Raw genomic sequence first — 12,422 nt, forward strand, 5'->3', positions numbered from 1 at the left:
CAGATCATTCTAGTCTGTGATCAGAGAAGTCCCTTTGATCGACCTATGTTGGTTGTGCTCCAGTTTATTTTCTTTTTAATTGGGTGAGCATTGGATGGTGGTACAGGGAAGAGGGAGACATCTGAAGAAATTGCTGGTAATAGGGGCAGACGAGCAAGATCACAGACTGGTGGGGCTAGGAGCAGGGAGGTATTGGAGACATGGCTAGTGTTGAAGGTTGAACAGAAACACTGTAGGTGTTGAGGAAGGGAAGGATCGAAGACACTGCTGATTGTGAGTGGGGAAAGGATCAGAGATAATACTGGTGTTGGACGAGAAGGAAATGATCGGAGACATTTCAGAAGTTGGCAGAAGGGAAGGATTAAAGAAGCTGCTGGTGTTGGGATCGAGAGAAGAATGGGAAACACTATTGGTGTTATAGGCAGGAAAGGATTAGAAGATGGAGGTAATGTCAGGGTTGCTGCAGAGTGAGCGGAGGGCTGTACGTTCGGAGGGGGTGAGGTTGGAGTAGATGAGGGGAGTGGAAAAGTTGAGATGGTTAGTGGCACACCGGCGGTTAGAAATAAAGAGGTCTAGAGAGAGTAGAAGGCCGTTCTGGGGAGTCCAAGAGGAGGGACCTTTGAAGAGACCTGAAGCAGGATCTTGACCCGAAACGTCACCTATTCCTTCTCTCCAGAGATACTGCCTGTCCTGCTGAGTTACTCCAGCTTTTTGTGTCTATCAAGGATTAGAAGATGCTGTTGATGTTGGCGGTGGAGGGAAGGAACAAAGACACTGTTGGTGTGGGAGAGGGAGTAATTAGAATTGCTGATGTTGGGGATGGAGGGAAAGACTAGAGACCTGCCGGTATTTGAGAGGGTATGATTAAAACTGCTGGTGTTGAGGATGGAGGGAAGGATCAGAGACATTGGTGATGTTGGGAGCAGGAGGACAGTAATGGAAGCCTTTCTACCAGGAAAGGGTCCGAATGGTTTGAAGGCATTTCCCATAGTCAAACGTGGCAGGCCTTTTCTGGATTTCTCCAACCCCACTTCAGGGAATAGGTGATTGACCAATATCCATTACAAGACCAGAGACTCACTACATCCCCATTGTGAGAAAGGGTCTAACACCTCAAACATTAAAGTTGTTTCACTTTCCAGTGATGCATTTTTAAAGGATTACTAGACCAAATGGACCCGTTGGGTCCAAACATCACCTGCATTGGTGCACCACCCCCTCCTCCCCTCCCGTCATCCCTCCCCCATTTCCCCTCCCCCCCTCCCCTCCCGCCCTCCTCGGCCCAACCGTGGAGCCGTTGCCGGGTGGGGAGTGCCCCCGTGGCCGTGTGCCAGCAAGGGGGGAGAGGGGAAAAGCAGTGATGTCGGCCCTGTTTCTCCTGCGGAGCCGAAGCTTCTCCTGCAGCTCAGCTGCAATCTGCGGCGGGGAACGGTGGCGACGGCGTGGACCCATTGCCGGGCGGGGAGCGTCTCCCAGGGCCGTGGGTGGGCGAGAGTGGACAGGGAGAAGGTACTGACCTCGGCCCCATTTCTCCTGCTGCGATCCGCGCGGGGAGCAGCTGCGAGCGGCGGCGACGGCCATCTTGTTGGACCCTCTGCCACAGCCTCTGTGTGGGAGGAAGGTCAGGCGCGGGGCACACCTGGACGGGCGCCGGTCCTCCCGTTGGTCCTCCGGGGGGGACGGGGATGGATTTATTAAAGTTTATAAGGTAAATTGTTTTTTTAAATTAACAAAAATGGGTTTATTCACACCAGAGAGGAATGATGAGTAGGGTGGGCCTAAAATTGTGGCACCATCGTGTACCATTTTGGCTGTGTAGAGGGCATGGTACACACATACACACAAACAAACCGAGAGTTTTAGAGATAGATAGGTAGATAGATAGGTAGATAGATGGATAGATATATATCATGTGCATTCCTGATACTGAATTGGGTTGCCACGGGCATCTCAGGATGGGAAGTATCCAACCAAAATTTGAGTGGCATGATTTTGACCTGGAAATGCTGCAAATGCCATTTATAAGTTAAATCTATTTTTAGTCACACAGTACTGAAATAACCATCTTTCTTTGATTTAATTATTGGATGGGAATGTTTTCATTGTGAATCAGAGGTGAAGATACTGGTATATATATTTCAATCAGGCTAGAGTGTGGCGATGGTGACATTATTTTATCGTCTTAACTATCACAGGGAAATATTACGAGGCTGGGAGAATTACATGGAATACAAGATGTAAATCTTGTAGATAAAATAGTACATACTGCAAGCACAACATGGTGCAAGAAGCACGATGAAGTGTATGCTGAATCTAGTGACACGAACATAAAGTTGCAAGAAAGGTGATTAATGGCTGAACCACGAATGCTATTTAGGAAATCTGCTGCAGCAGTATTCAAGCGGGGGTGGGGGTGGGGGTGGGGGGGGGGGGGGGGGAGGGTGTGTGGTGTGTGTGGTGTGTGTGAGTGTGTGTTAGCGTGTGTGTGTGTGAGTGTGTGTGTGAGTGTGTGTGAATGCAACATATTCCAGTTTATTTTGCTTCAATTATTACTTGTTCTATCAAAACCAAATGCTTTATTCATTATGTAAGATTAGCTTAATCAAAGTTGATGGCTTAATAGGGAAAATAATAATGGGACTGACATTGTATAGTTTTGTTCTGCCCCCTGAAGTAAGGTTAGTTCTGCTGAAATCAATGCACTGAGCCATCGGTTGCAGCATAAGTGGGTGTTATGGCAACAGCTGCTGTTATGCACATATCATTTGTCTGCATGGTTAGAACACAGTACCTGGGAAGTACCAAATATTATTGGCTGAAGGTCAATTTTCAGGGGTGTCTGTTTTCCCCACTGATGTTGCTAACAATTCTCTTTTCCATTTTGAACTATTACAGGCCTAGGAGTTAGAGCAAATGTTGTGATTTTCATGATTTCAAGAAACTCCTGAAATCATCCTCTGTATCTTCCTGGAAGTATATTCCTGTGACAGAGCTAAAATTAGACTGCTTGTTTTGCGAGTCTGCTGTCAGACATACAGTTAATGCACCTTAACTGGCTGCCAGTGTTCAGGTCGTTTGATGCTGTGGATGTTGGTCCACGCGATGACTGTGGCATTTCTGGTCATCAAGCTCATGGATCTGGATCCCTGTGCATCCCTCTGCAATTAGATCCTCGACTTCCTCATCAACAGACCACAGTATGTTCGAATTGGCAGCAACACTTCTTCCTTAATAACCATCAATACGGGAGCACCTCAAGGCTGTGTGCTCAACCGCCTGCTCTATTAACTATATTCATGACCGACACGGGGACAACCTATGATCTTGGCAAGTAGCTTGAGATTCTTGTCTTCAAAATCTCTTTCCCTCAGTTGGCTGAAGGGTGTGCAATAATGTGGCAATAATGTGGCAATAATGTGGCAATAATGAAATTTATCATTAATCTCTCCCTGTTTGAAAGGTGGCTTCTAAGACACAGAAAATGAACCAGGGTCTCAGAGTGGATATTGGTTGTTAAAGGGGTCAGTTTTACAATACAGCAGCTGGATGAGAGAGAATGTTTTTCTTACATATATTTTTATAAAAGCAATTGTTTATTCACTTCAGTGAAGGAGTCAATGATGAATAGAAACCTGAGCTTGCCTGTGCACAAATTTCATCAAAATGTACTTGGGTGACTGATCAGAGTAATGGAGTGAAAAACATAAGGCATAAATGAACAGTTTGCCACTTGTCCTGTTGATCAATTCAACTCCAACTGGAAGATTGTTTGGAGCTGAATGTATTACTGGAGGAAGAAAGATTGAGAAGAGCGTTGTAGCAATGACATAGGGTTGCGGAACCTAGTCTGCATTACTAATGGGTCTGTGAGGCCCTACTAGGTAGCATCATGGCCAGTGTGTGAAAATGTAGTGATGTAGGTGATGAATTTCCCAGGAGGATTCTCTATATTCCCTCTCGATTGATAGAAATGTGTGCATACTTCATTATGTCAAAGACATTGATAACAAAAACTAATTTCCATTTATACAATGTTTAAGGCACTGCATTTCTGAAGCAATGCACTTAGTAATGATCACCAAGAACTGGCATACATGCTGTTATCTGGTTATGCACTTCTTTAACCTTTTATTTTGAATGCTTTAGCTCCTCAATAAGGGAGGGGAACATCCATGTTCAGTGTCAGTGTTTCACAGGTCAGTTTGTGGAGAGGAATGTTAATCAGGGTGCCAATTTACTATTCCCTGCTTTACACTTTTAAACAGATTCAAAATTATCCTCAGGATCTTCAAAATTAAGTAATAAATATTGAGCGGAAAAAAATGACATAACCACCCTTGTTTCCTGTTAGATTAAAAGTCACTGTGACTGATCTATAGCATTTTGAGGACAATTCACAAACAAATTTCTCTTGAGTAGATAATAAATTAACATGTTAACAGATACATTTTTAAGAGACAAACACCTATTATTAGCTACCATTCCAAATTGATCTTAGAAACATAGAAAATAGGTGCAGGAGGAGGCCATTCGGTCCTTCATGCCAGCACCGCCATTCATTGTGATCATGGCTGATCGTCCCCAATCAATAACCCGTGCCTGCCTTCTCCCCATATTCCTTGATTCCACTAGCCCCTAGGAGCTCTATCTAACTCTCTCTTAAATCCATCCAATGATTTGGCTTCCACTGCCCACTGTAGCAGAGAATTCCACAAATTCACAACTCTCTGGGTGAAAAAGTGTCTTCCCACCATAGTTTTAAATGGCCTCCCCTTTATTCTAAGACTGTGGCCCCTGGTTCTGGACTCGCCCAACATTGGGAACATTTTTCCTGCATCTAGCTTGTCCAGTCCTTTTATAATTTTATATGTTTCCATAAGATCCCCCTCTCATCCTTCTAAACTCCAGTGAATACAAGCCCAGTCTTTTCAATCTTTCCTCATATGACAATCCTGCCATCCCAGGGATCAATCTCGTGAACCTATGCTGCACTGCCTCAATTACAAGGATGTCCTTCCTCAAATTAGGAGACCAAAACTGTACACAATACTCCAGATGTGGTCTTATCAGGGCCCTATACAACTGCAGAACCTCTTTTACTCCGATACTGAAATCCTCTTGTTATGAAGGCCAACATTCCGTTAGCTTTCTTCACTGCCTGCTGTACCTGCACGCCAACTTTCAGTGACTGGTGTACAAGGACACCCAGGTCTCGCTGCACCTCCCCCTTACCTAACCTAACACCATTGAGATAATAATCTGCCTCCTTGTTTGGCACAGTAATTCCATGAGGCTCTAGAAGTTTGTGAGATACGCATAAGCAATAATTTTTATGCAATCCTTCCTGACTTGCTGAGGATTTGCAGCATTTTCTATTTGAAACCTTACTCATCTGAGTTTATTATTGAATGATGTATTTAAATTCTTAACAATCTTTGACCTTTGATCCTCAAATGTATCAATAAATTAGATAAATTCAAAAATGTCATTCAATGTATGTGCTTGTTACTGACCTATAGCCAAAATATGCTGAGGATTTTTCTGCTCACTTTTTCTGGCATTGTCTTCTCCTGTGTCTGTTAAATGTGATAACCATTATATCAAAGTGTATTGAGGGGAGATGTATGGAACCAGCCCTTCTCCAAATTCCCAGTATAAGTATAATTTACTATAAACATTTTCAGAATTGCCTGAACAATTATCAGGCATAAGATTAAATGGCAGACGCTGTTCATTGGGATCTTTAAAAAAATGCATGGAAACCAGACAGAAATGTAAATTTAACACCACCATAATAATATATCATACCTAGGTGTACTAAGACAGTACAATGTTCAGACATCTTGTTTATGCACAGAACAATGGAGCCACCAATTTCATGTCTAAAAGTGGGACTGGGATCAAATAATTCTTAACAGAAAAAGGTACCACACAGACGCACAGGGACAACTCACCCGATTTGTAAACTAATATGTAGGAATGTAATCCTCTCCATGATTACATCGCTTGCTGACATTTGGATCAAGAAATATGATCTTGTTCAGTAACTGCACACCCCTATTAATGTTGATTCAGGCAACACCTAATATTTATACTGTCTGCTGATGATCATGAGCTAGGAGTGCAGTCAGCATTTCACCACTGGCTACGCGCCTACATGAGGATCAGTGGATCAAATATCGGACCTCACTGACAAAACCATCTGCGCCTCTTAAAGGGGAGGCATATTTTTTTTCCAGGACAGATTCTCAGATGAGCAAGGATGTTCTGGGCAAAAGTGCTGAAGGTACAGCTAATATATCTCCAAGTAGCACAGCAACAACAGTATGCACATACCATGCAGCAAGTTTTTTTTTAAAGTGGGATATGGCATTTGTAGGTTGGACCAGCATTCAATTGCCCATCCTTAATTGCCATTGAAAAAGTAGTGGTGAGCAGAGGCAAAAAAATAAATGATAGGTCTTTGTCCCAAACATTATGGAGGGCACAGGAACTGAACAGTACAATAAACAGCGAAGACGATAGTGGTGGATGTCAAAACAGCATTGACAGGCAAGTGCAGTTTAACATACATTAAAATAAAAAAATGCTCTTTGAAAGTAATAAATGCGGAGAGAATGGCAATATCTAAATGGACCTATGATGAAGTGCAAATTGCAGGATCTAAGAGCAGCAGGTCACTAGGTTGTAAAGAATATAGAATAACATAGCATTATCCGTGCCAAATATGATGCTGAATTAAACTAATCACGTCTGTCAGCATTTATTCTTTATCCCTCCATTCACTGCATATTAACATGCCTGTCAGAAAGCCCCTTAAACACCACTATCATATCTGTTTCCATTACCACCCCGGGCAGTGCATTCCAGGTTACTGCCGAAGATAGGCACAAAAACCAGGAGTAACTCAGCGGGACAGGCAGCATCTCTGGAGAGAAGGAATGGGTGGCGTTTGGGGTCGAGACCTTCTTCAGACAAGTTAGGGACAAAGGAAAAGAGAGATATAGATGATGATATAGAGAGATAAAGAACAATGAATGAAAGACATTCAAAAAAATAACGACAATGAAGGAAACAGGACATTGTTAGCTGTTTATTGGGTGAAAATGAGAAGCTGGTGCGACTTGGGTGGGGGAGGGAGAGAGAGAGGGAATGCCAGGGTTACTTGCAGATAAAGAAATCAATACTCACACGACTGGGTTGTAAGCTGCCCAAGCGAAATACGAGATGCTGTTCCTCCAATTTGTGTTTAGCCTCACTCTGACTAGAGTCCTGTGAAGGAGAATTATGTGAAGGAGGGTGCATAAGGGGGGTTGAAGGGGAAGTGGGGAGGGGAGGGAAGGGGGGAGGGGGAGGGGAGGGAGGGGGGTAGGCGAGGGTGCTTCACCAATGCAGGAGAGGTTTGGGCCCAACGGGTCCACTTGGTCTAGTGTATCTTAATTTTCTGCAGTAGCATATCATGAGGTGATCTTGTCAAATGCCTTACGGAAGTTAATGAAGACAACATCCATTGCCCTACCTTCATTGGTCATTTCCTCAAAAAAACATAACCAAGTTTGTAAGATATGATCTGCCTCGCACAAAGCCATGTTCACTGTCGCTAATTAGCTGATTTTCTAAATGCAAGTAAAACCTGTCCCTAAGAATCCTCTCCAACAACCGCTGATGGCCTATAATTCCTGTATTATCTCCTTTTCCCTTCTTAAAGAAAGGTACAGCATTGGCTACTCTCCTGTCCTCTAGAACCTCACCAGTGGGCGAGACTGGATACAAAGATCTTTATCAAGGACCTGCAAGAGAGCCTCTCTTAGTAATATGGAATAGATCCCACCAAGTCCTGGAGACTTGTCCACCTTAAAGCTCTTCAAGAAACCCAATACCACTTCTGCTTGATCTTACAATGTCCTAGTTTGTACCTCAATTTCCTCCATGTCCTTCTCCTTGGTGAATACGAATGCAAAGTACTAATTTACTACCTCATCTATACCCTCGGGCTCCATGTATAAATTTCCTTCTTTATCTTTGAAAGGTCCTACCCTCTCCCTAGTTACCTTCTCCTTGGGAATCTCTTTATTCTGATTTGCCAAGGACATTTCACGGCCTCTTTTGGCCCTCCTAATTCCCTGCTTAAGTTCTTTCCTTTATATTCCACAAAGGTTCTGTCTGGTTTCATCTTCCTAAATCTTATATGTACATCCTTTTTCTTTTTTGACCAAATTTACAAACTCTCTCTTCATACAAGGATCCCCTATCTTGCCCTTTATCCTTCCTCCTCAATACAACATGCCAATCCAGAAATCTGATCAACTGGTCTTTATGTGACTCCCAACTGTCAGATGTGGCCTTTATCCAAATAATAGCGGCTCCCAAGCTACTCGCCCCAGCTCCTGCCTAATAATATTGAAATTTGTCCTTTCCTAATTTAGTACTTTCCCCCCCAAGGTCCAGATTTATCCTGATCCATAACTATCTTAAAATGTACAGAAAACAAATAAACAAAGTGCTGGAGTAACTCAGCGGGTCAGGCAGCATCTCTGGAGAACATGGATAGGTGATGTTTTAACCTGAACTGCCTGACCCGCTGAGTAACTCCAACAATTTGTGTCTTTTTTTGTAAACCAGCATCTGAACCAGCATACATTTATTGTATGCACATTAAAACATAACGAGTTGTGATCACCGTTCCCAAGATATTTTCTCACTGAAATGCCAGTCACCTTGCCAGGTTCATTTCTGAATAAATCACACATCACAAATCACGACAAATCACAAACGCTTTCAAGAAATTCTCTAGATACACCCAACAAATTCTGCCCATCTAAGTTTCTTATATTAAGGAAATCATAGCCAATATTGCAGAGGTTAAAATCACACACAGCAACAAACCTGTTGCTTTTACATCTTTCCATAATCTGTCTACATATCTGTTCCTTTATTTCCTGTTGGCTATCGAGAGGCCTATTGCATAATCCCATCAGGGATGATTTCTTATTTTTGAGGTCTATCCATATTGCCTCAGTAGTTTACCCTTCAGTAGCTCTCTCTAAATGTAGCTGTAACACCCTCCCTAATTTGTAATGCTACCCCTCTGCCCCTTTTACCTCCCTTTCTGAAACATTGAAATCTAGGAAGAAAAGTATTTTTATGCAATAGCAGCTGCTTTAACACCTCTGACCGAATATGGTGTATCATATTCTAGGTTCTGCCAGCCCCAGTTTATCACCTGAGAGTTACAACCAACAAATAAATCAACTAATGAGCCCTGCTATGTAAATTGTTCCCCTGACTATTAAAGCTACTTACTCAGTTAACAATGCAAGAAAATAATCCAGTCTCATAACACAGTGTTTCAAATTTAACAACTACATTCAACAGAGTCAGCAGCACTGTAAGAAAAGCTCACTGTAAGAACAAGCAACATTTAGCCGGTTTAAGAAAACTAGTTAAGACCACCTCTCTCATCCATATATGCATAAGATTCATTCATTACAAAGGCATTGCATTAACTAGCAGAGTTAATGCTACAAAGCCATCCTTATGAACATCTGGGAATGTGCTCTAATGTTTAGTCAAGCAAGTTGGTGCATAACATGCCCCAACTCTTCTTGGTTGCATCCTCTTGACTGCCAATATAGATTGACTGTGTGGTATTGGGAATCCACAACATTGACCACCAAATCCTATTAAATTTTCTGGCAGTAGGTCAACCATGGATAAGGACACCTACCCTGTCGACTAATAAATGAGTACTTCTCCATATGACACCACAGGAAACGCATTGATAAAACCAAGAACGTAGAATGTACTATGGGTTAGGGACCACCTTTTATCATCAAAGGCAGCACTATAATAGACTAAGCTGGTCTAGTCCTGAAGAACATAACCTGCCAGAATGTTTCAAAGCAGGTAGTAACCAACATTACCATGCCTTCACAAATTTAATGTGGAAGCATTGGTGTGAGTGACTAGCCCACATTCCCTGTGAAGATTAAGTCCCTTGTTCACACTGGTGCTGTCCTTCAACTTGTGTGGCATGTCCAGCTTTCTACACAATATTCAGAAAACATTTAGCTACATGCATCTGAACGTCCATGTGAATTGCTAAGGTATTCTACCAAAATTACAACCATATGGTAAGACATATCCCTCAGTCTACCATTATCATCAAACCAGAGTACCCAACGTTAATCAATGGGAAATATAAAACAACACATCAAGAGCAGTGAGGGGTCTACCTAAATATGAAAAGCCAACCTGGTAAAAATAAAAACTGCATATCGGATAAACAAAGCAATTTCACGACAGACAGGTAAGATCTAAGAACTATAATCATTTCACATCCAGTCATGCATTTTGGCAGATAATGTAAGATCTATGAATTGAATATTAAAATCCTCAAGATAGTGATACCCAGCACATTATTGCAAAAGACAAGGCAGGTGATGCATTTGAACCTACACGAGTTTCTCACAATCGTAGAGATTGGTCTTCAGACAGTTTAATATCAAGAAACATGAGGATGTCCCACATATAGCAAAATAATGGACATCGTCACTAACTATGGTGTTGAGGATTTATGCTTCAGATCGATATACCAAAAAAAGGCAATTTCAATTTGGTCAATCTCTATTTTGTTTAGTTTACTCTCAATTATCTACAAAGTACTGAGGTTTTGTGGACAGTTCTATAGTAGGACATTTACTAATCAATAACCTATTCACTGATGGTCAGATTGGATTCTGCAAGGAATACTTAGATCATGACCTCAATATCTGTTTGGGTCAAAAATGGACTTAAGAATTGAATTCCAGTGGTGAGGTAGGCCTGATTAACTATGGCATAAATGGCATTATTCCACTACCTGATGTATTAAACTCCCTTGGTAAAACTGAGGTCAAGCAGGATTATAAAGTATAATAATTCTCAATAGTGTGGAGTCAGACTTAGCCCAACTAAAGATGGTTGTGGTGCAGAAAACTAACCCATTCAGCCCAGGAAATTAGAACATTAGGAAATCAATGTTCTAGGGCCAATCATCTTCATCAATGATCTATCTATCACAAGGTAAGATATTTGCTGATGATTTCAGAGAGTTCATTCCATTAACAACTCCTCAAACTATGAGGTTGCCCATATGCAGCAATATCTTGATACCTCCCCCTCCCCAGGGAATCACATACATATAATATTGCCCAGTTCACCCCAATCCTTCTCCCTATCAACATCCTGACAGAATTTTAATTGGACCGGCCTTCCACCCTTTCCCACTATCTGTAGAGTGTGATGGAATCCCTTACACTTTCCTAGATGAATAACAGCAGTAACCATTCAAAAAGTTAACTAACTGGGACAAAAAGGGTTTTCCTGTCACCTGATCCACCACCCTGAATATCCAATTGTTCTCCTATAAGCAAATCCAATGTGTACTAACAGCAAAGTGCACTCTTGCAAATTGCCAATAATCATTCAAAATCATCTCCCCATTTATGACCCTTATCCACTATAAGGAAACAACTAGCATGGGCATGGGATTACCTCCAATTGAAAACAAAATATCAACTTGATGTTGAAATGCATTCTATTTGCAAATTGTTACCGAGACAAAATCCTGGGCACTCTTTCCCTTCACCACGAGTACTAAAAATGATTCATAAAAGTTATTTTATCACCGTCTTTTCAAGGGCAGCGAGATGTGACATCTCAGTGAGATGTAAGCTTGTCTTGACAGTGACCAACATCCGATGAGAGAATAAAACCTGGAGCACTATGCACAGTTATGATTAAAGTTATGATTATATATAAAGTTTCCAGAGAAAGTGCAAAAGACTAAAGGTAAGCTGACAAAGAGGATTTTAATGTAGTGAAATGGTTTCATAGGTTAGACTTGGAGAAAAGATTTTCAGGTGAGAACACAAAAGCAAAAAAGATCATCATTGATAAATTAAACTGGGAATCTAAGAGATATTTTCTTATCCTGAGAATGATTATAGTAAGTTCTACCTTATAAAATATTATGTTGTACAGTTCAGATGCTTTTAAATGATAAGTGAATAAAGACAAGGGAGAAAAGATCAGAAAATTATCCTGATAGTTGTTTGATAAATAAATGCGTTGATTTTATAGTTAAATCCATGGGCCTATTACAGTGCTTTGGATGTAGCCTATGTAGAATTATTCGTAAACTCCAGCAAGACGGTGGACATGACATGCAAGATCACCAAGTGTGTCAAAAAATTGTGACAGATTAGAACGACCATTGATAAAATACAGGAGGTAATGGTTCAAAGGCAGAAAAACATAAAATAGATTACTGAGACTGGATTGTTCCATTTGGGGGGGGGGGGGTAACTGTTTAGATTTGTCAAGGCTGGTATTGTGCTCGTAGCAATGTGGGTTTAAAATTTAGATTATCAAGAACCTGT

This window comes from Rhinoraja longicauda, chromosome 11, assembly GCF_053455715.1.
Source record: "Rhinoraja longicauda isolate Sanriku21f chromosome 11, sRhiLon1.1, whole genome shotgun sequence".
Classification (NCBI taxonomy): Eukaryota; Metazoa; Chordata; class Chondrichthyes; order Rajiformes; family Arhynchobatidae; genus Rhinoraja; species Rhinoraja longicauda.